The sequence below is a fragment of the Rattus norvegicus genome, chromosome 5, assembly GCF_021556685.1.
Source record: "Rattus norvegicus strain SHRSP/BbbUtx chromosome 5, alternate assembly SHRSP_T2T, whole genome shotgun sequence".
NCBI classification, from domain to species: domain Eukaryota; kingdom Metazoa; phylum Chordata; class Mammalia; order Rodentia; family Muridae; genus Rattus; species Rattus norvegicus.
In genome coordinates, this window is record NC_141538.1 from 167,482,445 (window position 1) to 167,505,810 (window position 23,366).

General features: G+C 49.3%; 1 long non-coding RNA gene and 1 other non-coding gene across 2 annotated transcripts; one reads left to right on the top strand and one right to left on the bottom strand.

Annotated features, from left to right (window-relative positions):
• Positions 1–16,391: 16,391 nt before the first annotated feature.
• On the top strand, positions 16,392–16,549 carry Rnvu1-33l1 (RNA, variant U1 small nuclear 33 like 1). Its single transcript, XR_015621540.1, has one exon. It is a non-coding gene; the product is annotated as a U1 spliceosomal RNA (small nuclear RNA).
• Positions 16,550–17,482: 933 nt separating this feature from the next.
• LOC102556501 (uncharacterized) lies at positions 17,483–22,960 on the bottom strand. Its single transcript, XR_015621369.1, has 3 exons — positions 22,792–22,960; positions 18,547–18,675; positions 17,483–17,623 (listed from the first exon to the last, which is right to left on the bottom strand). It is a non-coding gene; the product is annotated as an uncharacterized LOC102556501 (long non-coding RNA).
• Positions 22,961–23,366: the final 406 nt, after the last annotated feature.

Below are 23,366 nucleotides of genomic sequence, written 5' to 3' on the forward strand. Positions count from 1 at the left end.
ACACACGCACATACATATGTGTCATGCGTCTTGAGCTTCCTGGCGTCCGGCTGTGTGGTGGCAGCTGTGAGCCACTTCAGTCATTCAGAACTGGATCTGTAACGCCTATGGCTGTGGGTAGCACCAAGGGTGCCCCTTCTGCAGGGACCGCCTGCACCATTTATGAGTCCATCCTCCCCAGAGCTACGTTCGGGTTCCTCAACAGCTTCTCTACCACCGTGGCTGCTGCTGATCCTTTACTGTCGCCTGTGCAGGGGAGGCACTGGGGAGACGCCCTGTTACTGGGGTGACACCCTAAAATACAATTGCTGGGTTTGCAGCAGGTGCCTGGATCAGTTAGGATGGGCCAGATTATACAGAAATAATGAGTGACACCCTCCAGACCTCAATGGAGTGCAGGGAAATGAAGATATGTCTCTTTTTGAATGCGTGTGTGTGTGTGTGTGTGTGTGTGTGTGTGTGTGTGTGTGTGTGTGTGTGTGTGTGTGAGAGAGAGAGAGAGAGAGAGAGAGAGAGAGAGAGAGAGAGAGCTGGAGGTCAGCCTTGAGTGCTGATCCTTAGGTCTCTTACTGACCCACGGCTTACCAATCAGGCTTGGCTGGCTGGGTGGCCCATGAGCCCAGGGATTTCCCAGGCTCTACTTTTCCAGGAGGTTGTGAGATTATGAACGTGCATGGGTTCTGGGGATTGAACTCAGGTCTTCATGCTTGCAGAGCAAGTGTGTAACTGGCTGAGCATCTCCCCTGTCCCCAAACCCCACTGCTTACATTGATCCCAGGCCCGTGGCTCTATGTCATGGCCCAAGTTTGAGATGTCCACTACGGGTTCATGCTTTGAATGTTTGGCTCCCCACTGGGGGCTTCGGAGCCTTTAGGAGAAACTCCGAGGGCAGTCCTTCAGAGGCTCTACAGGTCCCTGGTCCCCACCTGCTTTCCCTGCTTCCTGATCCAGTCAGTCTGAAGAGCCTTCTGTGTCTGCTCCTGTTGCCACAAATGCCACCATGTGCCCCTGACATGATGCTCTCTCCACTGTGATGGACCGAATCCTCCCCGAAACTGTGAGCCCAAATAAACGTTTCTTTTCTCAAACAGTTATGCCTATGTTCTGTCATAACCACACTGCAGACAGCGCCTGTGACCTCTGGGAGCTGTCTCTGGGACCTGCGTGGAGGGAGCAGCCTCTAATGGGAACACTGGATATCTTACGGCAGACCGTATGTGATGGATTAGATGCCAGTCTTTAGAGCCAGGCACACAGCCGGGTCAGCAATGATTGGCCCTAAATGTGATAATTAGTGGGTGCCGTGGCCCATCTGTGAGCACAGTAAGGTAGTGGCAGGAGTCGAGCTGCTTTCCCGAGTTGATCAGGCTCCTGCGTCTGTGCTTCCTATCATTTCCAGCTGCTTCAGCGTTGTCTGCCCTCAGCCATTGTCACAGTCCCTCTCTAGACTTTTGTTGGTACCAATGGCACTTCCTGGGGTCTTAGTTTGCATCCCTTCATGACAGACCAGTGTCCTGTCACATCAAATACCATTTGTTCCCTTTAAAAAGGAAGATTTAGGGGTTGGGGATTTAGCCAGCGGTAGAGCGCTTGCCTAGCAAGCGCAAGGCCCTGGGTTCGGTCCCCAGCTCCGGAAAAAACAAAAAAAAAGAAGAAGATTTAGCTGGGCACCATGGCGCAGACCTTTAATCCCGGCACTCGGGAGGCAGAGCCTACGTAGGTGGATCTCTGTGAGTTCAAGGTCAGCCTGGTCTACACAAGGAGTTCCAGGACAGCCAAGGCTACATAGAGAGACCCTGAGTTAAAAAAGAAAAAGAAACAATTAAGTAAAATACTTATTTTTATGTGCACGTATGCGTCTTTGTTTGTGTACTGTGTGCATGTCAGTACCCACAAAGGCCACAAAAGGGAACTGGATCTCCTGGAACTGACATTACAGGAGGTCGTGAGCTGCCCCACACAGATGCTGAGAACTGAACCCCTGACCTCGGCAAGAACAGCCAGCGTTCTTAACCACTGAGCCATCTCTCTGCCCTTTGTGTTTCTTCTGAAATATTTGCTCATGTTTTGCCCCATTAAAAAGAGCCTGATTGGGGCTGGGGATTTAGCTTAGTGGTAGAGCGCTTACCTAGGAAGCGCAAGGCCCTGGGTTTGGTCCCCAGCTCCGAAAAAAAGAACAACAACAACAAAAAAAAAGAGCCTGATTACCTTTTTCTTATATAAATTATAAACATATAAATTCCTTTTGTATTCTAGAAACTGACCTTTGGCCATTATCCTAGCATCTTTTCCCATTGCTGTACTAGAGTCCTCCCCGTGGCAGTGCTGCTGAGATGGCTCAGAGGTAAAGGTGCTTGCCACCAATCCCAACGTGAGCTGACAAACATACGTGCCCCACAGGTCACACCATGTACCTGCATGTGCACCCATGTGCACAGAGAAATAAACAAGTGTCATAAACTAAAAAAAAAAAAAAAAAAAATTAAAGAGAGCCCAACAGCCTGGTCACAAAAACTACAAAGGGGGCCCGGCACAAACATGCAAATGAAGCACAGTAATTCACACCAATCACTGTGCAACTTCCAGTTCCACCAATCAGAGACCTTACATAAAGACCAACCTCAGGTTTCCAGTTGCACCAGTCTCAAGCTGTCTGCAGAGCCACCACCAGGGGTTGACAGTGCTCCCATATGTCTGTGAATGAAAATAGGCAATGGGCTACCTGTTTGTATAGGCTAGTCTTGGAGAAGGCCAAGGGCAACGCAGGGCCTCTAGGGAAGCCCTGACAGGAACAAAAGCAGTAGCTCAGCTTCACCAATCTTTGCAGCTGGGGTGGACTGTTCCTCAGAACGGGAGGGGAGGATCCGAACACTCCTGGGCTGTTAGAGGCATCTGATTACTGCTAAAGGGTTCCTCGGCTGACGGTTTCCACTAGAGGCAGCCAGGCAGAGGAAGCGAACAAATACCTCCAGCTTCAATGACTGAGTGGTCCCCACCCCCAACCCCCAAGCAGTTCAAGAAAGAGAAACATTTTATATATAAAATAACATTCATCAGACATTCTTAGGGAGAGCAGGGTCTCTACTCATTTCTCTCACATTTTTCTTTTTTCTTTTTTTTTTTTTCTCTTTTTTCTTTTTTTTCAGAGCTGGGGACCGAACCCAGGGCCTTGTGCTCGCTAGGCAAGCGCTCTACCGCTGAGCTCACATTTTTTGTTACAATTATTTGAGATCTGTTATTTTATGTGTAAAATGTACACAAGTCTGTCTGTGTGCCAGTATGTGTGCACCTGAGTGCAGGTGGCCTTGGAGGCCCAAGGGTGGCGTCAGATCCCCTGGGGTGGCGTTATAGGAGGCTCCCACACCCAGAGGCTGCAGGATCAGTATGAACTCTAAACCACTGAGCTCTCTCCAGCCCCACTTGAGAGTTATTTCTAAGAATTTTGCTTTGTGTGGTTGCTTTTGAATGGTTTGTTTTTGGAGCCAGAAATGTGGCCTGTTTCCATTTGAGTGGCCTTTGTTGTTGCTCATAAGATGTAGATAAATCCTTTCTTCACTGGCAATCAGCTTGGTTACAATGACAGAGTTTTCTTCCTTTTCTAGTCTTTGTTGCTGTTGTTTTTGTTTTTGGAGGCAGGGTTTCTCCGAGTAGCCCCTGTCTTAGAACTCACTCTGTAGACCAGGCTGGCTTTGAACCCGCAGAGATCTGACTGCCTCTGCCTCCTGAGTGTTGGGATAAAAGGCCTGCGCCACCACTGGCTGGCTACTTTCTCATTTCTTATCCTTGACTTAGGTGGTAGGACTTAACTCAATGATTCTTTTTCTTTTTTCTTTACAGAGGAGATGTCAAATTCTTTGATTAGGTTGAGAAAGTTCATGCCATTCCTGGTTTGTGCAGAGAATTCTTTTTCATTTTTGTCTACCTTTCCATAGTTTTTGGGGGGAGGGTGGGCCATATAGCCCAGGCTAGCCTTAAATGCAATGCATAGTAAAGGATCATATTGGATTCCTGATCCTCCTGCCTCAGTTTCCCAAGTTCTGGGGTTACATGTTAGTACCACTCTTTCTGGTTTTTCCTTATTTTTATTTTATTTTTAGCAAATGTGTATGTTTTGCGACACAGAGTGTCAGTTCACTGCCAGGCTGGACCTGCCAGGATCAAGGATCCTCTTGCCTTAGCTTCCTGAGTAGCTGGGACAACAGACATGTCATCTATCTTCTTGCCTTCGGACACTTGGTGTCTTGGTCTGTCTGTGCCCTCCACCATCCACATGTGGTACAGGTGTGAGCCCCCGCCCAACCTCTGTGGCATGGCACATCTGGGGCAATGGAGTTGGTCTCTTATTTGCTTCCAACTAGGAACACAGAAAGCACGAAGCAAGGTGTGCTTATCTGACGGAGGCTGTGTTAGCTACCCCATCTCTGTGACAGAGTGCATGGTGGAGACCGAGTGAGGGAAGGTCTCAGAGGAGTCCAGGGTATCCTGGGAGGGAAGGCATGGCAGCATTAGTGGCAGTGGGAAGAGCATGTTATGTAGTTCCTCGTGTATTGGTGGGTAGGAGGCTAGACCACCGCCAGAGGCTGGTATAACCTTCAAAGGTCCATCATGAATGGCCTACATCCTCCAGCTATGTCCCAGATCCCGAATCCCCATAATCTGTGGAAACAGTACATCCAGCTCTGGACCAAGCACTCAGACTGTATGATGCCTTGGTTGTGGTGCACGGCATAGGAGTAAATGAAAAATGCAGGAGGATCTTGGGATTCCAGTCACTGACTTTGCAGTAGATAACAGAAAGGGAAAGGAAGATGAGGAAGATGGCTCCCTTTGGAAGGTCTTTTGGGAAATCCAATAATTTGTTAGAATAGACTACACAGACATTTCAATGATCAAAATAAATGAAATCACTTAAGTTTCCAGATTCTTAAAAAACAAACCTACGTTATTTCTGAGACAAGAGTGATTTTGTTCTTAGTGGAAGATGTCACCCTGATGGAAACTTTAGCTCTCGGGGCCAGGGGTGGAGGTGGGGGTGGGGCTCCTCAAGTGGGTGTCTTCAGCTGAGCCAAGCCAATGTTTCCATTTGTGGTAGGGTGTACCACACACCATGGCTACATTATACGCAGTATCTGTGTTCTGTGTGTGGGGGCGGGGTTAGAGTAGCGATTGTTATCGGTGAGCGCACAGAACCCAAGATTGTCTTTCAGGAGGGAAAAATAAAGGCTTAAAAAGATAACTTTAGTGTGTTTGGGAGAGGGTGCACGTGCCTATACATGCACATGGAGGCCAATGCAACATCAGGTGTCTTTCTTGATTGCTCTCCACGTTTCTGACACAGGGTCTCTCACTGAACCTGGAGCTCAGGGGCTGATGCAGAGGCCATGGAGGGATGTTACTTACTGGCTTGCTTCCCCTGGCTTGCTCAGCTTGCTTTCTTATAAAACCCAGGACCACCAGCCCAGGGACGGCACCACTCACCATGAGCTGGGTCCTCCCCACTTGATCACTAATTGAGAAAATGCTTTCCAGCTGAATCCCATGGAGGCATTTCCTCAAGGGAGGCTCCTTTCTCTGTGGTAACTCCAGCTTGTGTCAAGTTGACACACAAAACCCGTTAATACACTACCTATGCAGCCCCCACTAAGGTGTGGCCCTGCCCACCGGTAGCACTCTGTTGCCTGGGTTCCAGTCTCTCTAGCAAGGTAGTAGCAGTGTCTGCATCCTGAAACCTCCTCCTTGGAGGCGAGCCGCCCTCTGGCTGGCACCAGGCTTCAGCTGAGATTCTTTAGAAAATTCCAGAATTCTTGAGGTCCTTTGTTTCAATATAGTCTGATATCGAGACTGAGAGAACACAATGGTCTCTGGCAAGCCACTTCCAACACTAGCCCTTAAGATGGCGAATCACGGGGTTGGGGATTTGGCTCAGTGGTAGAGCGCTTGCCTAGCAACCGCAAGGCCCTGGGTTCGGTCCCCAGCTCCGAAAAAAAGAAAAAAAAAAAAAAGATGGCGAATCATGAATGAATAGGACGGTCTCGCTAGATAACGGAAGCGTGTCGGTCCCAAGTGTGTTACACGTTTTGAATGTGGAGCTGAGCACGGTGCATGCCTATGGTCCCAGAACTTGGGGCAGTGGCTGCGGCAGGCGGTCCATGAGTTTGAGGTCAGTCTGGTCCACAAAATGAGACCCTGTTCTCAGCTACCTCTCCCTCAAAAAATGACTTCATATTTTAGACTCTTTGTCACCAATGACTTAATTACTAGCAATGACATGGTTTGCATATGCTTGGTCCAGAGATTGGCACTATTAAGAGGCCTTGTTGGAGTAGGTGTGTCACCATGGGCATGGGCTTTAAGACCCTCATCCTAGCTGCCTGGAAGTCAGTATTCTCTGGAGTCTTCTTTTTTTTTTTTAATAATTTTTTATTTTATATATGTGAGTACACTGTAGCTGTCTTCAGACACACCAGAAGAGGGCATTGGATCCCATGACAGATGGTTGTGAGCCACCATGTGGTTGCTGGGGATCGAACTCAGTACTTTTAGAAGAGCAGTCAGTGCTCTTAACCACTGAGCTATCTCTCCAGCGGAAGCCTGTATTCTCCTAGCAGCCTTCAGACGAAGATGTAGAACTCTCAGCTCCTCCTGCACCATGCCTGCCTGGAGGCTGCCATGTTCCCGCCCTGATGATAATGGACTGAACCTCTGAACCTGTAAGCCAGCCCCAATGAAATGTTGTCCTTAAAAGAGTTGCCTTGTGTAGGGAGCGGCGTGGCGAAGTAAAGATGGCGCCGACAGCCAGCCCCGTCTGAATGTGAATAACTTACCGCGCATGCGCAGGCTTGTCCCCTGTCAGGGCAGCTGTATGATAATGAGGTGAATCTGGCGCCCTCCTGTGGTGAACAGCAGTACTGCGCATGCGTGGGGTTTTGCACCTGCCGTCAGTCTGGCTGGGGCAGTACTATGCTAATGGAAGTTCATGCCGCACCAATCTCTGGAGGACAAGTAGCTGGGATGACAGTGGGTGTGACTCGTGCCCCACCAATCCCTGAAAGAATATTAGCATACTGTTGTGTATATAAGGCGAGTGGCTTTGCCTTTGAGGCGGTAACATTTGAAGCTGTAACACTTGGAGCTGTAACACTTAGAGCTGGCTGCTGCCGCCGCTGCCTCCCTGTATCAAGAATGAAGGTGTCCTGCAGTAAAGGCTGTTGAGAAGAATCCAACCGTGTTGCATCTTCCTTGCCCGCCGAGGTGGGCGTGACAGCCTTGGTCATGGTGTCTGTTCGAAGCTGTAAAGCCCTAACTAAGAACACTGCTTCTGGTGAGTTCACAGAACTGGCGAGTGCCCAGATGATTCTCCCTCTGGGCTGGGGTGCTGAGGCACCTGCTCCCCATACTATGCTGTATTCAAAGCCACCAAGATTAATTCCTTCCCAACTGAGAACTCTGAGTCAAGGGAACTGGCAAGGTGGACCAGAGCCACACCAGGCAGGGTGTACATTCTCTAGGAGGATCGTCCATGACACAATATTCCTGAGGCCCTACCCTGTGCTGAGAATAGACAGTGAACGCGATCAGGACAGACTGGCAGCCTGGTGCCTGCAGCATGAGGTAGAGGCAGCTCATGTTAGCAAGCTGAGAGAGGGGGTGTCTGGGGCTGCTGGGGTCAGAGTTCATGGAGCATATCAGGTCAGGTAAGGAGGGTGAGGCCAAGGAGAGACTCCGAGTAAGGACCAGGAGGGATCTGATGGAGTCTTCTTCAGTATAAGAAAGATGGATTCAAGAGAGGCATGACTGGGGTTGGGGATTTAGCTCAGCGGTAGAGCACTTGCCTAGCAAGCGCAAGGCCCTGGGTTCGGTCCCCAGCTCCGAAAAGAGAGAGAGAGAGAGAGAGAGAGAGAGAGAGAGAGAGAGAGAGAGAGGCATGACCAGACTCCAATGCTGGGCAGGGCTTTATCTGGGGACCCCTGGCTAGGGGCTGAGAGGTTAGTCACTGAAAGTCCTAGAGACAGTTCAGAATAGGGGAGATTGGGCCAGGGTAAAAGGCCCAGGGCAGGAAGGACAACCAAAGCACAAGTGACTCGGTGACAATCCGACAATCAGTTTAAAAACCTGCAGAGCGCAGTCTCTGGTGTTAGAATCAAAACTGGCCATCATCTTGGCAGCTTGGTCCCTATGGCTTGCTTAGTCTACTCCTGTCTTATGAGGCCGAGGACTACCTTCCCAGGGATGGCTCTACCCACAGTGGGCAGAGTCCTTCCACATCAGTCACTCAGGACAACCTCCCACAGACTTGCTCACAGGCCAGTCTGATGGAGGCATTTTCTCAGTTGAAGTTTCCTCTTCCCAGGTGACTCTAACTGGTATCAAAACCTAACAGATACAATTGACACCTTGATGTGATACACTAACACATCGCTATCGGACTATAACCCCAGCAGGAGTGGTGGAACATGACTTTAAGTGTAGCACTCAGGAGGAGAGGAGGGCAGCTAGCTTTAAGCATGAGGTATACCTGTTCCGTTTGATTCCTAATATCTCATGTTCCCAACTCAATATAAAACAAGAGTATATCTTTATAAGTCCCATGGTCCTTAATAGATTCAAACAGTTTCAAAGTTCAGTATCTTTAAAATAATCCGACGTCTTTTTAAAGGCGCAAAGGCTCCTAACTGTGATCTGTAAAACACAAAACTAAGTCTCATGCTTTATCATTTCTAAAAGGAGGAGGCAGAGTACCGTTAAATCTGAGCAAAGCGGAGCCAGCCGTGCTAATATGGCCGCCCTGCAGGCTGCTCCTCTGTGGAACACACCTGCTGTGGGTGCTTTGCTATGCACCATCCAAAGTCATTGGCTGCATCCTAACCCCAAGATGGCGGTATTACAGGGCCAGTAGGTCTTGAGGGAGCGTGGAATTAGCACCATCGCAAAGGGCTGAGTGGAACACCTTGTTGGGACATGGCTGCAAGCATCCATCTATAAACCCAAAATGAGCGAGGGCCACAGCCCAGATCTGCTGGCTCATGCTGGCTCATGCTGGCTCATGCTGGCTCAAGCTACACCTGCCGCTGTTCTTGGTGGTTGTCCCTTAGTGCTAGAATCTCCAGTAGGCTGGAGTATCCGCTACAGCTGAGGCTGCACCTTCACCAGTGGCCTCTCCTGACATCTTCCGGGGCTGACCCTACCTCCTGCATCCTCAGCATCTCTCCTTGACCCCCTCATGCCACCCAAATGAGCAGCATATGGGAGATTCTTACACATTAATAATAATTAGTTTGCTTACAGCTTGAGATGCAGCCTTGCACCTCTCCTCGGTGTGCTGGCCCTGAGAAACACTTCCCAGACAACGGTCTCGCCTGAGTGATGCTGGCCTCTGGTTAGTCCTAGCTGATCCCTCAGCTCCAGCTGACCACAGATTCCTTCCCCCCCCTCCCCGCCCCCGGAGCCGAGGACCGAACCCAGGGCCTTGCACTTGCTAGGCAAGCGCTCTACCACTGAGCTAAATCCCCAACCCCCTCAGCCTGCTTTCTTAAAGAACTCAGGACCACCTGCCTAGGAACCTACTGCCCCTGGTGTGCTGGGCACTGCCACATCAACAACCAAACAATAGAATGTCCCACAGACTTGGGCACAGGTTAAATCTGATCGGGACCTCTCCCATTTGAGGATTATGACCACAGCCTATGTCAACAAACAGCCCCAGTATGCCGACATTTTATTAAATTCGCCAAACAGACTGAGGCATCTTCCCTGCCCGAGTAACAAAACCTTGCTCTTCTTCCTGTGACTTTGCCCTGTGTGGGGAGACCCATCTTTCCCTTCTGGGGACCTCCTGGGTGTGTCCAGATCTAGGTGTGTTTGCTGTGCCTCTCCCGATTGACAGAGTCTCTGTATCCCACCTCTTTCACTTTACCTTAAAGCCCTTCTTGTGAGAAACAGGGCTTCCACACTCCTGGAATACAGTGTGAACTTATGCAGGCCTAAGACCCTTATGTTTCAAAACTTATAGCCGCTACTAGAGAGGGAGACACCCCTTCTGTTTTTCTTTTTTGTTTCTTTTTGGGTGGGTTCTCGGTATGTAGCTAGGGCTGGCCTTGAACTGGAGACTCATAGGACACAGCGCAGATGCCAATGCCAGACTCAGGCGGCCTCCTTGCGGCTCTCTTCTGAGTTAAGAAACAGTCTGTGTTGTGACCTGACAGCTTTCAGCGTTGTGCTTTTGACTTCATGTTGCTTGTCCTGGTGGAAAGGTTATAACCAGAGAGGTTTTTAAAAATCCATCTTTCTGGGGGCTGGGGATTTAGCTCAGTGGTAGAGCGCTTACCTAGGAAGCGCAAGGCCCTGGGTTCGGTCCCCAGCTCCGAAAAAAAAGAACCAAAAAAAAAAAAAATCCATCTTTCTTTAGTTTGGGCAATGGGTCCTAATACTTCTTAGGGAGATTGGCTCTGGTAGGTAATTGCAAAGATTGTTCTCTGAAAAGGTTCCTCTGGCCTCCCCACTCACAGGACATCCCTCTCATCATGGTGTCCTCCCTCTCCCCCTCCCTCCTCCTCCTCCTCCTCTTCCTCCTTCTTCTTCCTCTCCCTCTCTCTCTCTCTCTCTCTCTGTTAGTGAGTCCAGGGTCTGTGGAGGCAAGAAGAGGGCATCAGATCCCCTTTAGCTGGAGTTATAGGTGGTTTTGAGCCACCGTATGTGTGTGCTTGGAACCAAACCCAGGTCTTCTGAAGAGCAGCCAGGGCCCCTAACCACTGAGCCATCTCCCCAGCTCCCTCCTTTTGTTCCAGGCAGGGTCTCACCGGATTGGCCTTCCGCTCTCCTGGGGCCTGAGGATGACCTTCAACGATGGATCCTTCTCCCTCCACCTCCAAAGTGCTGGGATTCCGTGTGTGTGTTGTTCTGTAGTGTTGGCTGTGGGACCAGGGGCGTCGTGCACGGTAGGCAGTTAAGCCCGCTGAGCTGCACCCCAGCTTCTTCTTGGACTTCTTGCCACCCATACAGGAGGTAGAGCTCTGCTTCACTTTCAGTAATAATTCTCCGTGTGCGCACACAGGTCAGCTGCGATTACATATGGCTCTGTAAGTGTATGCTGACCCTGGACACGTGTGAGCCTTGACCAGGCTCCCCTGGTGTGCTGTGGCTCCTGGGTTTTGCACACTCATCCCTGAAGGTCCTCCGGTTGTCCACATCCATCCTGCTGCTGGGTTTTGATATTGTTGTTGGGCTTGGAGGCTCAGTGGCTTTTTGTACTGGCATTGACTTAATCTGGGGTCACTAGGTTGGTAGCATTGGTAGTGGATTGGGTTGGCATTAGGTTTAGCATGAGCATCGGAATCAGGGTCTTGGTGCTGGGTTGATATTACTTTAGTATTTTTGTCCAGGATCAAGGTGGGGAAATTTGAAGAGTTTCTATGTTTGCTTGCCTACTCTGTGGGAGTAGTGAGAGAGTCATGGAGCAATTCTTGAGCTGGCGAAATGTCAGAAGGTAAAGGTACTTCCCACCGAGCCGAACCTTCTGAGGAAGGGCCAGGTGCACGCGTCAGGGACTCGTGACAAACTGCCTCTGCCATCTCCAATGCCATCTCTGACCAGCTCAGCTGCAGGTGCCATGCTTCCTGGAAATGACAGCAGTACCCCTGCAGGGTAAAGATTCAGGCATCAGATATGCTTCTCAGAATCCCACGGGAGCTGGAGAAGCACACGTTGGCTGCACGGAGGCCTTATCGCTTACTCAACCGGATGCCTAATGGGCAGAGCTTCCGGCTCTCCTGATAAGAACTCCTCCACCCTGATGTGTAGTCGCTGATGGGGTGCCTTGTGTTTCTAGCAGGTCCAGGCCCCCAAGGCACCACCCACCTCACCATGAGAGGACTGAAATGAAGTTCCTGAAGCGGCTAGCAGACCCCCCAAGGTGTAACATGTGCAGAAGCAGGAGAGGGATGGGTGTCCCTGGGAAGAGCTAGTGTCCCAGCCTCTGGTCTGACAGTCTTGAGCTGGGTGGAAGAGCTGTCTCTCTTGAGATCTTTGATTGACTGCATAGGACCCTCCCTTCTCTATTTCCCTCACCCTACATGCTTATTTTAATGCTTTGAGTAGCATATGTTAATTACACATAAGAATGGTTTTGTTATAATACTTTGTGTGTATGTAATGTATTCAAATCCCCTTCCTTGTCCCCCATAAGCCCCTCTGCTTTCTGTTATGTCTTTGTGTGCTGCACACGACTCAGCGGGTCCCTAGGTACATGGGCACCTCCTTGGCACTTCAGCAAGGAAAATGTCTCTCCTGCCCCCACTGACCACTAACTGCGTGCGTGTAAGCCCTCAGAGAGAAGTGGGGCGCTATGGGCTCCCCTGTAACACAGCAGAGTACTTGCTGCTTTGAAGATAACCCTTGGTTGATATTCTCAAGATCCATCCATTTGCCTGCGAAATTCATGACATCTTTGTTTTTAGTAGCCAAATAGTATTCCATTAGGTAGATGAACCACATTTTCTTTATTTTATTTTAAAGATTTATTTATGTATTATATATGAGTACACTGTAGCGGTCTTCACACACACCAGAAGAGGGCATCAGATCCCATTACAGATGGTTGTGAGCCACCGTGTGGTTGCTGGGAATTGAACTCACGACCTGTGGAAGAGCAGTCAGTGCTCTTAACCGCTGAGCCATCTCTCCAGCCCAAACCACATTTTCTTTATCCATTCTCCAAGCGAGGGACATCCAGGTTGATTCCAGTTTCTAGCTATTACATGTAACTTTAATTTTTTTTTCAAATCCTATGATGGTTCTTAAACGCTTTAACCTCCCTTTAGCCCATCGCCCACCACTAGAGGCAGTGGGAAAGAAAGGATACGAGGGAAGTGGACCCGTTTAGAAAGGTTCTTTGGAGCAACTCCCATCTGTGTTGCCTGGAAATCGGCAGTTCAGTTCACAGGTCAGCAGCGGCGGCTTGATCCACTCACAGACACGCCACGGATACAGAGTCCTGACAAGAGCAGCTCAACTACGCGATGCAAGGTGGACCAATGCATGCGTGTCGTTACAAAGAATCCTTCATCGCGGCCCAGTCCAGTTTGGCAGAGTCGTGTATCAGTAGTTGGTCAACCTGCTCTAATCTCCCCTGCATCGACACACCTCGCCGCCTGCCCCAGTGCTCCGGATTCTCTAATAAAACACACACACACACACACACACACACACACACACACACACACACACACACACACACCACCCTCCTATTTTAATATGCCTTAAACAGCACAATGGCTGGGCGACCCCAAACTTCCAAATTGCTAACCCCTCCCCCATACGCCTGAGTTATTACTTACTAAAATCTATATCCCTATATCTTTGCTGCCCCAGACCCAGTTGGGTGGGGGCTGGGGCGGCTGTACCTGGCTCTTACATGGCTGGTACTCTGTCTCCTACAGCTCTCAAGCCTAAATCTTACTCCTTTCCGGGCATGGTGATTCTTCTTCCTTCCCTACATTCCTTGCCCCAGAACCTAAAAGTCCCGCCTCTGTCTCCCTGCCATTGGCTGCTGGCAACTTAATTTACCAATCAAAGCCAACTGGGGGCAAGGACCCCTCGAGAGTCTTACTTGTAGATGTGTGGGTTCCTGTGGAATTTTGGGAGCTGAATGAACACAAGTTAATTAGAACCAACCCACCACAGAGTTAGGATAGCAAGTACGAATCAGCAGTGGTGGCACGACGTAGCAGAGACAGCAGGAGGGACCCGGAGGGACACCAGGAAAAGTTCTTGGCTGTGCCTCTCTGAGGGAAGCGAAGATCAACAAAGACTCAATGAGACCCACAGCGTTGAACAGCTAGTTCTATAAACAAGCCAGCAGCAAGCCATGCTCAGCCCCATCACTGTTCATTGAGTCCTTTCTATACTCTCTCCAAACATCATGTGTCCTCCACGGGTCCTGCCTCAGCTGACATCACTCTGCCAATCAGCCCAACTCTGCAGGTTCCGTAAGAAACTGGTGTTTCTCTCTATGGAGTCCTGACAAGAGCAGCTCAACTACACAGTATAAGGTGGACCAATGCGTGCGTGTTGTTAGCAAAGAATCCTTCATCGCGTGTCCTTTCATGTGCTTGCTTTAGCAGAACATCCTCTCTCCTGTGTCTGCTTCAGCCAAATGTTCCCTCACGTGGTTGCCCCCAGCAACACCATCCAACCGATTTCCCAAAGAACCCTTAAATTTTTACTTCAGTTAAATTTCCACTTCAGTTATGAATAAAGCTGCTATGAACAGGTGTTGAGCAAGTGTCTTTGTGAGATGGTAGGACATTGTTTGGGTATATGCCCACGAGTGGTACAGCTGGGTCTTTTTTTTTTTAAAGATTTATTTATTTATTATATATGAGTACACTGTAGCTGTCTTCAGACACACCAGAAGAGGACATCGGATCCCATTACAGATGGTTGTGAGCCACCATGTGGTTGCTGGGAATTGAACTCAGGACCTCTGGAAGAGCAGTCAGTGCTCTTAACCGCTGAGCCATCTCTCCAGCCCAGCTGGGTCTTTTTTTTTTTTTTCAGAGCTGGGGACTGAACCCAGGGCCTTGCGCTTGCTAGGCAAGCGCTCTACCACTGAGCTAAATCCCCAACCCCCCAGCTGGGTCTTAAGATAGAACTATTCCCAGTTTTCTGAGAAACTGCCAAATGATTTCCAAAGTGTTTGTACTGGTTTGCATTCCCAGCGGCAGTGGGGGAGTGTTCCCCTTGCCCCACATTCTCGCCAGCATGTATCACTTTTGAGTTGAGTTTTTGATCGTAGCCGCCATTCTGACTGGTGTGAGATGGAATCTCAGAGTTCTTTTGATTTGCATTTCCCTGCCCAGTCCCCAGTGGACATGCATGGGCACCTATGCATGCATATACTCACCTGTAAGTGGATGTCAGCCATAAAATACAGGATACCCGTGCTACGCTCCACGGAGAAGCTAAACGAGAAGGAAGGTACAGTGAGGTGTCTGAATCTTACTTAGAAGGGGGAATAAAATAGTCATAAGAGGACGACGGAGGGAGGGAGCTGGGTGAGAGAGGGGATGAGGAGGGGAATGGGGAGGGGGTTCGGCATCAAGTGTGGGGAGGGACAGGAGAGATGGCCAGATGGCCATGAGAATGAACGGAAATCTGCAACTGATAGGGGAGGTGGGGGCATCTCCAGGAAGAGACAGAGACCTAAGAATCAATGGAGGTGGCCTTAGCTGTGACTCACGGCGTTAGGGATATAGAACTGGAAGAGGGTGCCTCTTACAGCCAGGCAGGAACCTCGGTGGAGCGATAGGGACACCAACTCACCCACAAAACTTTTGACCCCAAATTTATCCTGTTTACAAGAAACGCAGGGACAAAGATGAAGCAGAGACTGAGGGAATGGCCAACCAATGATCTGTCCAGCCTGAGACCCATGGGCAAGCACCAATCCCTGGTACTCTGTTATGCTTGCAGACAGGAGGCTAGCAAAGGCTGTCCTGAGAGACTCCGCCCAGCAGCTGACTTAGGCTGATGCAGAGAACCACAGCCAAACAGTGGACAGTGTTCAGGAGCTCTTATGGAGGAGTTGGGAAGGACTGAGGGCCCTGAGGGGGTTGGAACTCCACGGGAAAACCAACAGAGTCAGCTAACCTGGACCCTTGGGGCCCTCAGAGTCTGAACCACCAACCAAAGGGCATACACAGGCTGGACCTAGGCCTCCTCGCACATATGTATCAGATGTGCAGCTCGGTCTTCATGTGGGTCTCCCAACAACTGGAGCGGGGCTATCCCAAAAGCTGTTACCTGTCTGTGGAATATGTTCTTCTAGCTGGGCTGCCCCGTCTGGTCTCAGTGGGAGAGGATGTGTCTAACCCTGCAGAAACTTGATATGCCGGGGCGGGGGGATACCCAGCTCACAGGAGAAGGGGAGGGGGAACGAGTGAAGAATTGTGGGAGGGGGTGACGGGAAGGGGGGGCAGTGAGCAGGCTGTAAAGTGAATAAGTAAAATAATGAAATGAAGATAACCACTGTGGAAAAGCACTCCACAGCGACACCTAGTGTCGAGGTTGAGCCACGCACCAGGTTCTCGCTAAGGTGCTCGGCAGTGGAGCGTCACTCTCAGCCCACTAGATTTTTCTTTAAACTCTTATAACAAACACTGCATGCTGTATGCACTTAAGAATAAGCAATAGGGGTTGGGGATTTAGCTCAGTGGTAGAGCGCTTGCCTAGCAAGCGCAAGGCCCTGGGTTTGGTCCTCAGCTCCGGAAAAAAAAAAAAAAAAGAATAAGCAATAAACAGCAATAATCAGAGTTATTCTGAAGTGAAGAGTTTAAAAAAAAAAAACATGAATTACCGGCATGTGTCTTTTCTGTGTGTGCTGGGTGAGCTTATCAGTACTCACCCGGCAGGGGACACCATGACCACAAGGTGGTTTCCCAGAGTGGGGCTCCTCCGCTGCCCTCTGATGTGCTGACCCCTGAGATTTCCCCGAGCGTGGGAAACTGAACTGCATAATTTGTGGTAGTGGGGGCTGCGTTCACACACTCCCCTAAAGAAGATTTCTAAAAACCTAGCATAATAAAAATTTACGGTAGAGACTGGAGAGACGGTTCAGCCGTTAAGGGCATTTGCTGGTCTTGCAGACAGCGTAGGTTCTGTTCCCAGCACTCACATGGTCTCCTTGAGGAGTAGGCACATAAAAATTCCAGAGCTGGAGAGATGGCTTATTGATTATGAGCACTGATTGCTCTGGCTGAGAGCCCACCTTCGATTCCCAGCGTCTGCATCAGTGGTTCTCAACCTTCCTAATGCTGGAACTTTTCAGTATAGTCCCTCATGGCGTGGTGACCCCAACCATAAAATTATTTTGGGACTATTTCACGACCGTAACTTTGCTACTGTTATGAATCGCTACGTGAATAACTGCGTTCTCCGATAATATTAGGTGACCCCTGTTAAAGGACCGTTCAGTCCTCAAACCATCAGGGCTCACGGGTTGAGAACAGCTGATCAACATGGTGGCTCGTAGGTCTCTTAATGCTAGTTCCAGGGCGATCTGATGACCTCTTGTGGTTTGCCTGGGTACTGCATCAATGTGGTGCATAGACACAAGTAGTCAAAACACCATGTTACTACTGCTGCTTCTAAATAATAATGTTGATGAGGATGATGAAGTTTTGGCGGGAGGTATTTCCACTAGAACAGCAGTTGAGAGTGCATAGTGCTCTTGCAGAAGCATGGGTGCTTGGTGGCTCACTTTTAACTCCAGCTCTGGGGGGGGGGGGATTTGACACCCTCTTCTGGCTTCCGCAGACATCTGCATACACTTGGTATACTTTTCGGCACGAATGTACAGGTAAATAAAGACAAGTCTTAAAACTTGAATGGTAGTAAGAGCAGGGAAAAAAGCGTATTCCAGTATAAATACCAGAAGACATTCATTCGAGGATCCAAAGCCTTAAGAATCACGAAACCAGAAAAGCCCAGTGTTGTGTCACGAGCGCCATATTTATTTTGGGCAGATTTGTACAGAGCATCTCCGGTGGTGGATGGCATGTGGGTAGCTCTCTGCTGAAATCTGAATCTGAGATCTTCAACATGCGGACACAGGTCTCAGGGCTTTTGGCTGTTGAATTAAATAATTAGTAAATATGTCCCGGTGGCAGGTTCGCTATCCACCTCAATACTCAATGTTCCCAAAAGAAAGACAGCCCCTCCCCCCACCCCAGTCTTTATGTTTTGATAGGCCTTAAGTAGCTCACTCAGTAGTTTGGCCACTGCCTAACCTTCACACAGTTAATCCACCTCCCGCCAATATTCCTGAGTTATTACTTACTAAACTCTATAGTCTATCTTGGCTGCCCTGGACCCAGTTGAGAAGCCTTGGCCATACTCTCATGACTCCCTCACATGGTGGCTATGCCTCTCTGACCTGCACCCTTCTCAGCTATAGTGGATCTCCTTCTCCTCCTCCCCCTTCTCCCCCTCCTCCCCCTCCTCCCTCTCCCCTCCCCCCTCCTTTTCTTTCTCCTCCTCCCCTCCCTCTCCCCTCCCCCCATCCTCCTTCAGTGCCAAGCCCCAGGAAATTCCAAAAACCCATCTGTCCTTCCTAGCTATGGGCTGTTGGCGGTTTTATTTACCAGTCAGAAACAACTGGAGGCTGGTTCCCAGAAGCTACATGCAGCCCCTCCTGTAAAGCAGTTCTGAGGACCCAAACTAACATTAGAATACAAGCAGTGTTAGGCCGAACCCACTACATCTGGCAACCTGGATCTTGCTTAAAGGTGCTCAGTTTTCCGGGGTCCCTGGATCCTTTTCCCTGTTTCCCCCTAATGTCACTAAGTGCGACGCTCAGATGTAAATATTTGACACCCACAGGTACCCATTCACTTCTACCACATGGCTGTTGGGAATGTTTGTCAGATGAGAAACTGAAAAGAACAAAATCTCCCTCCACCACAAGAGGGCGGTAGACACCACCGCTGAGAGGGTGGCTACCTGGGACCAGGAACACTCCGAAGCGGCGCCCAGGGGTCTTTTAATTCTCACCTGTCCTCCAGGGGACAAGAAAGGGAAATGACAGTCATCCTAGGGACTACGAGATCACACTGTTGGCCAGGATCTATTTCCCTCAGAGGTTAACTTGCCCTCAATTAGACAGCTGGAGCCAGGAAGTTCCTTGAGAAAAGCAGCTCGTCAGAAGAAATCGTGGTCTCGGGCAGAGCATGAAAATGAGAGACGGTAATTTAAGTCACTAAGACCATTTTAAAGCATGCATGACATGTGACTTTGTTATGTTTTGAGAGAGGCTCTCATGTAACCCAGGCTAGCCTTGAAGTCATTATGTAAGCTCTGCCTGGTGTTGAACTCCTGATCCTCCAATCCTCGATCCTCTCCTCGGGCCTCCACTGGAATTACAGGCACTTACCACCCTGCATGGCTTATGCAGCCCCGCGGGTGGAACCCATCTTGTGGCGACACTCCCACGGGCTGTTTTAGATCCAAGTTTCATGTATTTAATGTAGCCTGAGATCTCACCGTGTTCCAAGAAATTGCTAGAGTCAAGCCTGCTGGTGTGTGCTTACAACCCTAGCATCCAGGAGGCTAAGGCAGGAGGATTGTTCCAAGTTTGAGACCAACCTGGTCTCTGCATTGAGTTCTAAGCTAGCCGGAACTATGTATTAGGACCTTGTCTCAAAAAACAGAAACAACGGTTGGATGAAGACTCCGTTGGTGAGACACTTACTGTGGAAAGATGAGGAAGAGCTCAGGATCACCCTCTGCTACACGGTAAGTTAGAGGCTAGCCTGGGCTACTGATGATTTGAGTTTGAACCCCACGACCCACACAGGAGAAGGGAACTAACTCCTGAAAATCATCCCTTGGTCTCCACATTTGTACCATGGCACACATGTGCACGTGCTCACATACATGAATACACACACACACATGCACACATGCAGGCAGGCACACACAAACACATACATGAACACATACATGCACAGAAACACATACATGCACACACAGAGATGCAAAAGAAGTTATAATTTAAAAAAAATCTTGTTTTAAAAGCAGAATAGTTAAGAGCACTGACTGCTCTTCCAGAGGTCCTGAGTTCAATGCCCAGCAACCACATGGTGGCTCACAACCATCTGTAATGAGATCCGATGCCCTCTTCTGGTGTGTCTGAAGACAGCTACAGGGTACCCACATACATGAAATAAATAAACAAATCTTTAAAAAAAAAAAGAAGAGGAAGAACATTTTAACAGATGTCTCTACCTGCACACCTGTCAGAGGTGTGTGTGTTAGCATCTGACCAGACATCACAACATCAATGTGAAGAGGCAACAGTGAGCTCTAGCCCAGCTGACAGACACAGTCAGTTCCACAGTGGCCGGGTCTGCATAGCAAGACTGTCTCGAAACAGCAAAGGGCCATTCAAACGGATCCCATGGGTAAAGGTACCTGTCCCAGCCTGAGCTAAGTCTGATCCCCCAGAACCCACACGGCAGAAGGAGGGAACCAACTCCTATAAGCTGTCCTTGGACCTCCGCATGCGCACTGTGGGACGAACCACTACCTGCCCCGCCTCTAGAATTAATGAAAATGTCATTTAAATGTTTTAATTAAATAGGAACAACAAATATTTAGAAGCCTCAAAAATGAAATGAAAGGAAAAAAATCCCATTTAAAATAGCAGTTTAGGGGCGGGTGGTGAGGTGGCTCAGTGGTTAGGAGCACTGATTGCTCTGGAGGAGGACCTGGGCTCAAGACACACGGGACTCCAGATCCACGGGATCTGACACCTGCTTCTGACCACCACGGCCTCCTTGTACACATGTGGTTTACATAAACTCAAGCAGGCTCACAGACATACACATCAAGTAAAAGTAAATAAATAAAAAACTTAAATAGAGGGGTTGGAGAGATGGCTCAGAGGTTAAGGGCACTGACTGCTCTTCCAGAGGTCCCAAGTTCAAGTCCCAGCAACCACATGGTGACTCACAACCATCTGTAATGAGATCTGATGCCCTCTTCTAGTGTGTCTGAAGAGAGTGACGGTGTACTCATATGTACAAAATAAATAAAAAGGGACATGCCTGTTACTAGATATTGTGGAGGGGAACGTTTATTATAGACGTGTGGGAGAGCACAGCCAGAGGCAGACACATCTGGGAGAGTCCAGAGCAGTCTTGACCCTGAAGCATGTGGGGAGAGAGGGAGGGGAAGGGAGAGAGAGGAACCAAGTACAGCAGCCAGGAGCCCAAAGGAGCAGAAAAAGGTAGGGAGGGTAGGTAACCAAGTGTGTGGATATAGAGACCTCTGTGGGAAGTGCAGCCCAGCTCCTGAGCTGGAGAAGGCAGGGTAGAGAGAGAGGGTGGGGTTTGCCAACCACGCCCCTTAACAGGTAGGGACTGAGGGATGCTGGGAGAACCTAGAAGCCAGGTTCACTTTGATATGTTAAATAGGGAACAGGTTTGAAACCTAAGAGCCAGTACACCGAGACATAAACACATTTGCAGGAATAAAAACAAATCTTTTAATAAAAAAGGATACATTCTATTTAACATTCAGATGGGTTCCCCCTTAAGAATTCATTAGAAATGCAAAAAACCAGTCAGTGTCCTGCTAGTGTTATCTTAAGAAGAGTTTGGAGTGAGAGATGTCTACCCTTCTATCAAGATTTCGGTTTGTTTGAGACAAGGTCACCGGAGTGGCTCTGGCAGAGGTCAGGGGTTGTGCCATAGGGATCATACCCAGATACAGCAGGACAGAAGAGAGGCTGCAGGCATCTTCTGGTACAAACCAGGATGCCAGCCTTGCCCCAGAATGATCAGGAGCCATGACTCACTGGTGACACATCAGAGGCTGAGCCTAAACGTGGACACAGCAGTTGGAGAGTTGGGGCGAGTAGGGCAGGAAGGCAACAGAGCCATCTTGAAGCAGTGCCAATTACCGGCTTTGGCATCCGTGGGGCAGATAAAATGAGGCAGGCATTAGTGGGGGTCAGTTCCAAGAGCAGCTGACAGGGACTTGGTCCAGATACCGATGGGGCTGCTGCCTATGGCAGACATCGAATAGAGGAATTACTCAGCAGACTTTTCTCTGAGGGAACAAATCTTAATTTCCTGGGGCTGGCACTCCCTGTGGACAGCAAATGCTCTGAATTATTTTTAACTCCTTGGGGCTGCCGAGAAGGAGAAGGAAAGAGAGAAAATTATCATATGCACACACATATACCTACACACTGAGTAAATGAAGCAAAGGTGGACTCCAATAACTTCATACACACAAATGCATACATGCTTGCACACACACACACACACACACACACACACACACACACACACACACACACACGTAGTTGAAGAACAATGTTCCAACAACTCCATTCTTTCTCCCATGGTTTACAGATCCCAACCAAACTTTCCACGTAGTAGAAAGTGACAACGTGATTATGTTCTAATTTTCTTCTAGTGATGATGAAAATACAGAGTGTTCTCCAATACCTTTATAAGAAGTAACGTTACCTTCTACAGGTAAAGAAGACAAGTCATTCCCAAGAGCCCACATACACCCATAACTGAGCAACTTGTTAGAGATTAGCAAAGTGCGAGCAGGCAAGGCAGTTTCCTCAGCCAGTTTCTCCTCCTGGCAGGCAGCGATTTGCGGTGACAAAGAAAAGGTTAAGTATTTTATTACGTATCTTTAAAAATAATCCTGTAAGAATCTTAAAAAGAGGGCTGGAGAGATGGCTCAGTGGTTAAGAGCACTGACTGCTCTTCCAGAGGTCCTGAGTTCAATTCCCAGCAACCACATGGTAGCTCACAACCATCTGTAATGGGATCCGATGTCCTCTTCTGACCTGCTGGTATACTTGCAGGCAGAACACTGTATATATAGTAAATAAATAAATCTCTTTAAAAAAAAAAAAAGAGGCTGGAGAGATGGCTCAGCAGTTAAGAGCACTGTCTGCTCTTCCAGAGGTCCTGAGTTCAGTTCCCAGCAGTCGGTGGTCTTAACTGCTGAGCCGTCTCTCCAGTCCCCGCCCTTGAACTTCTGATCTTCCTGCCCTCACCTCCCTAGTTCTGGGATCACAGTCTGCACCAGCATATCCAGTCCATGCAGTTAAAAACCCAGGGTGTGCAGTTGTGGGAATGAAACCCAGGTTTTTATACATGCTCTACCAATAGGGCCCACGCCCCAGGCCCAGGCCCCAGGCTCAGTGCAGGCCCAGTGCAGGCCCAGCACACTATGGTGTGCTTGTGGCTATGGATCTGCAGCAGTTACCTTCATCATCCAGCAGAAGAGTCCACTCAGCCAACGGTTCACAGGCGCTTGTCTGGCTCCACCTGTCACACCACCACGTGTCACACCAGGTTCCTTTGGGTACCACGTTGTAAGGTGTCCATTGGGTGGAAGGCTGTTGCCAGGTACCCCAGATAGAAAGGCCCCTCCAGTGACTTCATTCTGTCTTGGAACTTCTTAAGAATGGTATGAAACTCTGAAGCGGAGCGTTAAGCGTTCTTTGGACAGTCGTTTGGATGGTGTTTTGCCGGGACACACACACGTGAAGGAACATTTAGCTGAAGCAGACACAGGAGAGAGGATGCTCTGCTAAAGCGAGACTGTGAAAGGACACGTGATGAAGGACTCTTTGCATGATGTCAGCTGTGACAGTCGCACCTGCTGAGGCAAGACCCGTGGAGGACGTGTGATGTTTGGAGGGAGTATGAAAAGGATTTGATGGACAGTGACTGGGGCTGAGCTTGGCTTGCTTTTAGAGCTGGCTGTGCAACACCAGTCTTCGCTGATCTTTGCTTCCAAGAGAGGCACAGCCAAGAACTTTTCCTGGCCTTCCTCCT